General features: G+C 34.9%; 1 long non-coding RNA gene across 2 annotated transcripts; it reads right to left on the reverse strand.

Annotated features, from left to right (window-relative positions):
• Positions 1-4,064: 4,064 nt before the first annotated feature.
• On the reverse strand, positions 4,065-10,043 carry LOC144972001 (uncharacterized). Of its 2 annotated transcripts, none has more exons than XR_013645225.1 (4): positions 9,315-9,448; positions 7,949-8,022; positions 5,604-5,657; positions 4,065-4,339 (listed from the first exon to the last, which is right to left on the reverse strand). It is a non-coding gene; the product is annotated as an uncharacterized LOC144972001 (long non-coding RNA). The 2 variants fall into 2 exon arrangements; XR_013645226.1 differs by lacking the exon at positions 9,315-9,448 and adding an exon at positions 9,849-10,043 and having other exon boundaries at positions 4,067-4,339.
• Positions 10,044-11,329: the final 1,286 nt, after the last annotated feature.

Here is an 11,329-nt window from a genome sequence, read left to right on the forward strand (position 1 = left end):
AAATACTTGCTTATTTATATAATGACTACTTGGCATGACATCATATATTCGAAAACAATGGATCTTTTTGTTTCTAATCCTTAACTTATTCAAGCTAAATTCTAGACCCCACTTGTCATATAGCTAATATTGTTTTGGCGTGAAAAGTGTGAATATACATTCTCTCTCTCTCTCTGATGTTTATTTAGTAATAATGGCTGGCTGAGAAATTTATCGTTTGAAAATTGATGGATCAAAAAAAATATTAGAAGATCAAATCTATATCTGAGAATATATTTTTACAATGATAATGTAAATAACGGATTTGTGTAAAATTGTTGAGCTTGTAATTTCTTTCTCAGATAAAAGAATATAATTTTTATATCAACAATAATTTCTTCTCTAAGCATTAAGTATTAGCATTATACAAAAATATTTCAATATTAAATAAATGAAGCATCTATTCCTTTTGTGAATCGCTTATGTCATATTTGCACAACTGCCATAAAGTATAAAACAAATTCAAAATTACATTCCATTGAAACTCAACATATATGATATGATTATAAAGCACGAGATAATAAAACATGTACAAGAACATGATGATATTGTGATGTAATTTTGTGTAAATAAGATATCAAACTGTATAATGATAGGAGAAATCAATGGTAGATGCATTATTATTAAAGCGCAACGTTGATGAGACGATTTCACTATCTGTATGACAAAACAAAGCCTATCCAACCACATGATAATTGTAAAACATATTCCTAAATGAAAATATGTGAGTTGATGTCAACCATATCATTATTGTTTTTTGAAAACGATGGATAATTTTTAAAATCAAAATTAAAACAATGCTTACTCATAAAAATTCATCATTGTTACCGCTATTTTCATATGATTGCAAATAAATTAAAATTCTATCAAGCGTTACTTACGATGACATGTGACAAATGAAAAACAACATTTCTCAATTAGGGTGTATAAGAAAATCAGTAGCACAAAGTCCTATTCAACTACAAGTTAATATAAAATCTAAGAACGAAATCTTAGAAATGGACTATGATTTTAATAATCTCTGAAAAAGAAAAAAAATGATAATGCATACAAACAAAGATCAATTACATATCAATCCAGATAAATACATTCAAATTATTGTTTACTTTAATAATGATATCTTGGCCGTAATATCAAATATTTGAAAACTTGATGGATCATATTTAAAGAAAAAGAAAATAAATTCTAGTATTTTAAAACACTCTTTTAAGTTCCTGAATGTTATGCTTCATTTGTTATAAATCTATGACTGCTATAATAAAGAGTGAAATTAATTTTAAATTACTTGATATAAATGATGTAATAATAAAATATATTCCTATTAAAATTAACAAACTACATGATAAAAAAAGTGTTGTCATGACAAAATTAAAAGGACATTATCTATAGAACATTTTGCAAAATATTTATATATTTATAGTTAGGTAACATATCACACATTTTATACAAATGACAATAATAGTTATAACATTAAATTTATAAAAGAAATATACGAAACATCTGAATTTCAGTTTATGTATATAATGATAACAAAAGCGTTCTTGAACCTGTTTGTTTTTTAAACAAACTGTAACATATTTTGCCAACATGTGCATTCTAACTAAATACTAAAATATCAAATTATCAAATTACTACGGCTGACTAAGAAATTTATTACTTGAATAACGATGAATATTAAAGAAATTAAAACCATGTTTTATAAAAACTTAACGTATTATTAATATTTTGTAATAAGTGCATCACTCTTACCTTTCTTTTAAGAAAAACTATTATTACTTTTGTATCATTGCTCATAAATCAGAAGTGTATAGGCATCGCAAAATTAAAAGGGTATTAGAATATATCTATAGAATGATATGTCAAGCGATCTGTGTAATGTTTAAACAGAGAGGTTTCTAGAAACGAATCACTTCTTTAAGTAGTAAGCATTTACGTGTACAGAAATAATTACTCAAGCTAATCAATATTAAATAAATGAATTGTTCTGTTTTTAAAAAGCTACTGTTATATTTGCATAAATAATGTTAAAGTATTAAATGAGTTTGAAATTACATTCCAATAAAACCAGACATTGATATGACTTTAAAATATTAGACAATAAAACTTATAGGCAATGAATGATATATGAATAAGAGATTAAAATAAGGTAAACTGAATGTTGGATGTAATGAAAGTACATTTATCAAAACTTTATACAAAATGAAAGCTATTTTATACAGTACGCGAGTAATTAACATTAAAATGGCCATTGAAAATTCTGAGACAGGAAAAAAATTGCTTTTAATTTTGATGAGATGACTTTTCTTAAGAAAATTATCTTTCTATCCAACTACAAGGTAATTGTAATAGATATTCCCATATGTCATGTTGAGAGTTGATGAAATATTGTGAACAAAACATTAAGATTAAAGAAAAATGACACAACACTGCAACTTGAAAAAAAAAACGACAAAAACAACTGAAAGTTTACCATATCTGAAGTTAAAGATTGGGCATTTAAATCTTATTAACGGTGAATGAAATTCTTTAAGTGCTTGAGTGTATAATATAGGCTTGACAAAAATTGGAAAGGACGCGATGAAAGGGAGCAATGGTGATAAGAGTCACCATTGATGGTGAAAGAGACAATGGTGATAAGAGTCACCATTGATGGTGAAAGAGGCAATGGTGATTAGAGTCATCATTGATGGTGACAGAGTCAATGGTGATAAGAGTCACATTGATGGTGAAAGAGGCAATGGTGATAAGATTCACCATTGATGGTGAAAGAGGCAATGGTGATGAAGTCACCATTGATGGTGAAAGTGGCAATGGTGATAGAGTCACCATTGATGGTGAAAGAGGCAATGGTGATGAAGAGTCACCATTGATGGTGAAAGAGGCAATGGTGATGAGAGTCACCATTGATGGTGAAAGTGGCAATGGTGATAAGAGTCACCATTGATGGTGAAAGAGGCAATGGTGATAAGAGTCACCATTGATGGTGAAAGAGGCAATGGTGATAAGAGTCACCATTGATTGCTTGACTTGCTTGCCTTGCTTGTCTTGCTTGCCTTGCAAGGTGGCAGGGATGATAAAGCCACTTCAAATGATCATGGCGTTCTAAGAGTAATTTTCAGGGTCAGATCGGCAGAGATTGCACCAGCAGAGCTCAAGATGAAGAAAGTATTGTTGATATAAAAGTGATGGCAGGATGTAGATGATGGAAGCAGCAGCAGTGACAATGATGGTGAAAATGGCAAGGCAGGTGACGTGATGATGGAAATCACTCCGGCAGGGCTATGGTGGTGAAGATGATGATGATGGGAGGCGATTCTGATGGCAATGGTTGTGTTGGGAGGTGATAGCTTTGGAAGGGATGATGGGAAGTAATGGTAGAGTCATAGGGTTGTGATAGAAGAGACCATGATGTGAGGTTAGTGGTAATAAGTGAAAGCCATGGCTTGGCGAAAATGATAGAAGCAGGTTCAACAATAAAGATCCAGTAAATGGCACAGTTCCAAACCCAGGGTCAAGGTGACCCATCCAGAAAGAGTCAAACAAATCACATCCCTATCCCCGTCTTCAAGACAATTGTAAATCAACATTCTGCCCAAACACATTCGGGCTTCCTGTAGGCCTCCAGTCCGCCTACTGCACTTGGGTATGGACATGAAACACAAACAAATACACCCCCACCGGTAGAAGCACACTTATCTGTATTTCAAATCCATGCGAATGCCAACCACAATCATCTTGTCAACAAAGAACACGAATGTAACTCACCCGGCCCTAACCAGTTGGAATCAACTCAAACCCAAGTCCAGAACCACACCACCACCTTCACTTTATCACTGAATCTACCTCCAGCATCCTCATCCTCCCCACAACTTCCACCCACCACCACCTTCCTCGACGAACACAATCTCTACATCACAATCACTACAACCCCACCAATACCACCATCATCACTTCCTCCACCATTACCTCCCTTCACAACCATTGCCATCATCATCCCTTCACCACCACAACCCTCCCATCATGATTTCCATCATCCCGTCACCCAACAATGCCACCTTCACCAACAATGTCACTATTGTTGCTCCACCATCTACATCTCCATCATCACCTCGCCACCAACAACTCCTCCAACATCTTGATCACTGCCATTACAATCCCCGGGGCCCTCCAATATAACCCATCCCATTACTCCGCTGAATACCACAATCATTCTCCATGACCTCACCATCCCTGCTGGCCACCGCCCCTACCGCCCACATATGGCCAATCTCGATTCCTGGAGCTTGATGACATCAAATATCTGTAACAAAAAGTAACAGATCATAAAATGCAGGAAAAAAAATCAGTTCTTTGACTTCACATCTAGTTCAACTTTTGTTGATTCTTGTCTAATCCTGGGGCTTTCTATCTTTCAAGATTTTCAAGGTTTGCTTCAACTAAGTCGTTTGTAGTCTTAGTATATACAAACTATTTTGCGAGAGAACTTGTCTTAGGTTATACATACTATTTGGTGAAAGGCCTAGTCTTAGTATATACATATTTTGTGAGAGGCCTAGTCTTAGTCTATACATATTTTGTGAGAGGCCTAGTCTCAGTATATACATAATATTTTATAAAAGGCCTGTTCTGATTATAATAAACATAATCTTTTGTGAGAGGCCTAGTCTTAGTATTATATACATGCTATTTTGTGAGAGGCCTATTAAACACCTACAATATGACATTGATTGATATCATTCATGGTGCACGAAAAAGATGATCAAAACACATATTGCACGCTATTATTTGAAATTACTGCCTCGATGAAAATATTTACCTCCTGTCTTAGTAGTACTAGTAGTAGTAGTAGTAGTAGTAGTAGTAGTAGTAGTAGTAGTAGTAGTAGTAGTGGTGGTAGCAGCAGCAGCAGAAGTAGTAGTAGTAGTAGTAGTAGTAGTAGTAGTATTAGTAGTAGTAGTAGTAGTAGTAATAGTATTAGTAGTAGTAGTAGTAGCAGTAGTAGCAGTAGTAATGGTGGTGGTGCTTGTAGTAGTGGTAGTATGTTCGTTTTTAAGGGATTTATGGCGCTTGCCACACATTTAGGTAATATCAGCGCCAGTAAAAAGGAAGAAAGTGGGATAGTAAAATTTTCTAGAATTAAAATCAAAGTACCCAAGAAAAAGGGAGACAGAGGAGATCAAATAGGGAACAGATGTAGATGTAGAGCCACTATCAATGTACTTAGTTTGAGATCACCTAAATGTCTCATCCTGACACAAGCACAGGTCCCCACTAAGAGGAACACACAGATAGATAGAGAGAGAGAGAGAGAGAGAGAGAGAGAGAGAGAGGAAGAGAAAGAGAGAGAGGAGAAGAGAGAGAAGAGAGAAAGAGAAAAGAGAGAGAGAGAGAGAGAGAGAAAGAGAGAAAGAGAGAGAGAGAGAGAGAGAAAGAGAGAAGAGAGAGAGAGAGAGATAAGAGAGAGAGAGAGAGAGAGAGAGAGAGAGAGAGAGAGAGAGAGAGGAGAGGGAAGGTAGAGAGGAGGAAGAGGAGAGAGAAGAGAAGACCAACCACGACATTCCTACCTCAAAGAGAAGGCTCCAGTCCTATGAAGAATACACAATCCAATCCTGTCCATCCTTGAGAAAATAATAAAAAACGTTATTCTTGTTTATATTATGATCGAAGAAGTTATGTTTTGAAAGAAATGCAGTCTCACGACTAACGTTCAGATCATCTTTACATTCATCCCGATAGCTCAACTGGTTAACTACTAAAACAATGTGACAAGTTCTGTTCCCCTGTTGAGCCTCAAAAGCTAACTTCTAAATGAAGACATAGCACAAGGCTATTAATCGTGCAGCACAGACAGATCTTATGACACTTATGAGAGTTTATACTCATCAAACCAATTTCAATATATAACATTAGTAAAAAAAGAATTCTACTACTATAACTATAAGCAATTTTACATTGTAGTTGTTAGCTAAATGACGAGAAAATATTTTACAGTAAGGATAGAGACACAGTTTTTTTAAATGGTGGGCCAGTTTTATTAATTTTATCACTTGTGAACTCTTTAAAACCATGTTTTTGGCAGGATACATTGATCTTTATCACTGTTTCAGTTTCAGTTGGGTGGGGAAGTGTGGCTCAGTGGTACAGTTTTTGTTTTGTACCCCAAAGGTCACGAGTTCGAATACCGGCTGCGCTGTGTGGCCTTGAGCAAGTCACCTCGCCCAAGCTCAGTTTGAAGTGCAGCACTGCGGCAGACGTCTGGGTTATTCCAGTATTCCCTTGGAATAGACTCTAAAGACAAATGTCCCCTATTGGATGAATAAAGGGAATTTTATTTTTATTTTATTGTTGTTTTAAAAAACTTAAAATTAGTAATTATAATTGCTGTAACCTGTGAGTTTTGACTGATATTCACTACCTTGAGCAATTGAAATATATTTTAGTCTATGCGTTTTCTTTAATGGACTCTTGTCAGTGCTTTCCAAACAATGCATTCAATGAGTTTCATATCACGGGACTTTTGTTTTTTTTCACTATCTAATTATTGATCACCAATATTTATGTTTACAGCTGTTTGTGTCCTCATATTTAAATCTTTTTCATTTATCCATTCCTTATCTATTTAATTAGTTGATGTTTAGCAAGATTATTATCGAATTATCAAAACGTCCTTTCTATACAACGCCTTCACCAGTTAAGTAGAAAACGGTAAGGGCTGCCTGAAGCCGGTGTCGTAAAATACTAACGAAAGAGTGAAAATGGAAAGGCTTCGTATGGGAACAAAACAGACAATGGACGTTTCGGGTACAAACCCTTCATCAGCACAACAATACACAAATAAACGTGGAAAACAAATAAAATATAATGAAAAATAACTTGTATCGTCTGTACTCAATGGTGGTTGCACTATGAATGAAATGTTAGCATGGCGTGGGTAGAGGATAGGGTGCCCCAGGGGGGTGATCTAATTGATAAGAAAAGGTCAGCGTCAGGGAACAGAACTTTCCAGAAAATAATGGAAGATAAAAGACATATAAGTGGTAGTAGTATTAGTAGTAGTAGTAGTAGTAGTAGTAGTAGTAGTAGTAGTAGTAGTAGTAGTAGTAGTAGTAGTAGTAGTAGTAGTAGTAGTGGTAGTATAGTAGTAGTAGTAGTAGTAGTAGTAGTAGTAGTAGTAATAGTAGTACTAGAAAGCTGTTGTGAAACAGTAGGGGGCGTTGGAGAGGGCGAGGTGAAAGAGTCACAGCGGAGGTTGGATGGGGGGGTGTTTGTTGGATGAGCGAAGGACGAATCTTCGTGAAGGAAATACGAATGATCAGATGGCGATGCGATAGTAAAGTGGAATATACAGATAAATAGATAGATAGATAGAGATGGATAGACAGATATAAATAGATGGATAGAAAAGAGGGGAGAGGAGAGAAAAAAAACAACAACAAAAAAAAAACAACAAACAAACAAACAAACAAACAAACAAACAACGTCAACAGGAAAAAAAAAATTAAAAAATAAAAAAGGGGAGGGGTGGGGGGGGGGGTTGAGGCGATACAAGTTATTTTTCATTATATTTTATTTGTTTTCCACATTTATTTGTGTATTGTTGTGCTGACGAAGGCTTTGTACCCGAAACGTCCATTGTCTGATTTGTTCCCATATGAAGCCTTTCCATTTTCACTCTTTCGCTAGTATTTTACTTCACCAGTTAACTAAGCCAACAGAGAGACAGATAGAAAAAGAGATAGAGAGAGACGGAGAGATACAGAAGGTTTGAGAGAGAGAGAGAGAGAGAGAGAGAGAAGAGAGAAGAGAGAGAGAGGAGAGAGAGAGAGAGAGAAAGAGAGAGAGGAGAGAGAGCAGAGAGAGAGAGAGAGAGAGAGAAAGAGAGAGAGAGAGAACTAAATGGAATACCTACCTCAAGATTGGATCTCCATTACGAATACAATCTTTTGATGAATACACGATGCAATCCTGTATCTTCATGCTGTCCTTTAGTGAATTAAAAATAAAAGATGTATTTCTTGATTATGTTTTGAATTTGTAAACAGATAATGAGCAAAGAAATTATGTTTTGAAAGATATGCAGCCTTGCACTTAATGATAAAAGTAACTAATAATTTTTTGACCTCGCCAATGAAAAAAATAAAATCAAACTCTTGAAAATGAATTATCAGGAGAAAAATTGTCACTTCTGTAAATACCAAATGTTGGTTAATGCTGAAGGCAATCTAAGGTGGAATACTAGAATCAATGATTACAGTTTGTAAAACTCTTTGTTTGTGGATTCCAAACGATGGATCAGAAAATGGTGAGATCGGAGTCTAACAAAACAGTCATAAATTAGATTTGTTCATTCTACAATTCCCGTAAACATCAAATTGTCGGCTGGGATTTTTTTCAAAGTTTGATATATTGTGCAGATACACTATTTCTATAATTAAAATGGTGCTGATTTCAGCTCGAAGAAAAAAATAACGGTATTGAATTGTAAGACAGTATCTGTCTTTGTCTAATAAATTGAAGCTTACAATTGAATACTTATCGTTATTTCACTATTTCTATAAGCACATGAAAGCTTTCCTTGTATTTTGAGGTGCTTCATTGTAAAAATCACCTGCAAAGAATCTCAGTTCTTAAAATACAAAGGGGCATAACACAATTATTTTGACCTCCAATCTTGACTCATATTACACTACACAGCTGACAAAGTTTAAAATAGTTGGCTTATGAGGCTGTTAAAAGCTATTGAATTCAATGCTTTCAAATTCAATTTACTTTTGAAAAAACCGTTAACAGTCTAATTAATGTGGATTATACTCATGTTCATTCAGATGAATTCAGTTCAGATTTGTATGAATGTCGATTTTGATAGTCTAGTGCAAGATTTTTTTATTATATATAAAAAAAATTCAATACACCGTGAAAAACAGCGCTATGTAAACACACGAAAAGGCTTTATGTGACGGCGTTATAGTATAGTTATGTGACACACTATAGTGAAGCGTATGGATAATGGAATTGTGTATGGGCGTGTACAGATAATTTGGGGTGACCAATTTGGTTGGATATTACGGACCCTGGAATTGAAATCCATCCATTTTATTTAATTTGGATTCGGAATGAATTTACTACAACGAATAAAGCTTTAACTGTAAGCGAAGACGTCTATTATCTGTAGTGTAAGTGTAAGAAATTAGACTTAGAATTCTATCTAGAGCACTAGGACTAGGTATCTCGACTGTATTTAACATCTACAACACAACGCAAACGAATAATATTACCATATATTGAAAGGAAAGTCCTCTAAAATATTATAGACAAAGCTACTATATGATCATCAGCCAGCAAATTATAATATTACATTGATATGTGCCATAAGTTTCGAATAGTTTCATATCTTTGATCACTTGGTGCCTTGTGGTTTCTTTTATCGTCTAATTTTTTCTTCTTCAGTAGTTTACAGTCTACAGCTGTTAAAAAGTTGTCGTACTCGTACTATATAAATCTTTATCATTTATCCAATCATTGTCAAATTAATTGTTAAGCAATAATAATTAAAATATCATGTCCTTACCCTACAACTCTTTCCCCGGTGAACTGAGCCAAGAGAAAGAAAGAGAGAGAGAGAGAGAGAGAGAGAGAGAGAGAGAGAGAGATGGAAAGAGGGAGAGAAGAGTAGTGGAGAGAGAGAGAGAGAGAGAGAGAGAGAGAGAGAGAGAGAGAGAGAGAGAGAGAGAGAGAGAGAGAGAGAGAGAGAGAGAGGAGGGGAGGGGGGGGGGGGGGAGGAGAGGGAGAGAGAGAAATATAATTCCTACCTCGTGATGAAGTCTCCGTTACGAATCCAATCCTTTGAAGAATACACGATCCAATCCGGTCTCTTGATTCCGTCCTGTAGTGAATTTTTGAAAAACGTAATTCTTGTTAATATTTTGAATTTATATATAAATAGATTATTGAAGAAATTATGTTTTGAAAGAAATGCAGTCTCACCACCTAATATAATTAACAATAACTTAGATTTTTGTTTTTTTTTTTGTTTGTTTTTTACCTCAACAGTTAATCTCTGGAATATGAATTATCTCCATGAATCTGTTCACTTTCATAAATACCTCATGTTGATTAATGCTGAAGGCAATCTAAGGTGGCATATCGGTATCTACTATTTCAGTTTGTAAAATTCAAACATGATTTTTTTTAAAATCACGATAAAAAATTAAATTTCTTACCTGGAGATGATGTCGACTCCCTTGAAATTTCGTTGTCTTCCTGGATGGTCCATCTGAAACTCAAACAATTAATAGTGATTAGACACTGGTGGTGGGATAATGTTGGAGTCCAAGAAAATGACGAACGAAACTGAAAAAAGCCCCTGAAAACTTACCATTCTAGATGAAATCTTACAAAATGAATCCGGTCCTGTCCTCCGTCGTCTTCCAACTTCTGTGAACTCTGAAATGATCTGGAAACTGGTGATTAGTCATGGGAATAATACAAATACAAATAATTATAATACAATACATATAAAAACTCGACGGTACCGTCAAAAAGGGGTGTTGATTAGTAAAAATACAAAATATAGGCCTATAAGTTAGTAAGAAAATGAGATTACGGTCTCCCAACCTCACCAAGCCGAGAATCGCCGCAAACTGAAGATAAAATTTCGCGGGGTGTGTAGATGTGATTTGTTTTAATGAAAATGTAAACAACTCATGGGCGGTGGATACAGATGGCCTTAATTCTCTAAAGACGCGGTTACATTATCAGGCTGAAGCCGTGTCATTTATATGTTAAAAGTACGGCAAGCGCAGAAACAAAATGGTTATTGACCACAATAACGATCTTCAATACCTTCGTGCTGGCGTGATCAACGATTTTGAGGTCACAAAAAAAAAAAAATGACATCAAAAAGTCAAGACATGACAGGGCAATTTTCTACACGAGTTTAAGAATAACCAGCGTGCTTTTAAGTTTAAACCCGATTAAGTTCTCCATATGACGTAAATATTACATTATCAGATTAGTAATATCATGTGTATCTTTAGCAACGATGACATAAAATAGCGTTGTGTTTTATTCATAGAGGTGACTTAACGGCATACTACAAACTAAAATCGGATAACTTTACTCATCCAAAGGGGTGATCAACTAACTGAACCTAATGCTACCGGTAATTGTATGACAATGTGGATATGGCTTTAAGGTACGGTAATTAACACGGAGAAGTTATTTCTATATATGACACATTGTTTAAAAAGCTACGTGTGAGATGTGATAACCCCTAAATATACTAATACTA

Source organism: Berghia stephanieae, chromosome 4 (genome assembly GCF_034508935.2).
Source record: "Berghia stephanieae isolate SIO BIC M18660-M18661 chromosome 4, UCSD_Bste_1.3, whole genome shotgun sequence".
NCBI classification, from domain to species: Eukaryota; Metazoa; Mollusca; class Gastropoda; order Nudibranchia; family Aeolidiidae; genus Berghia; species Berghia stephanieae.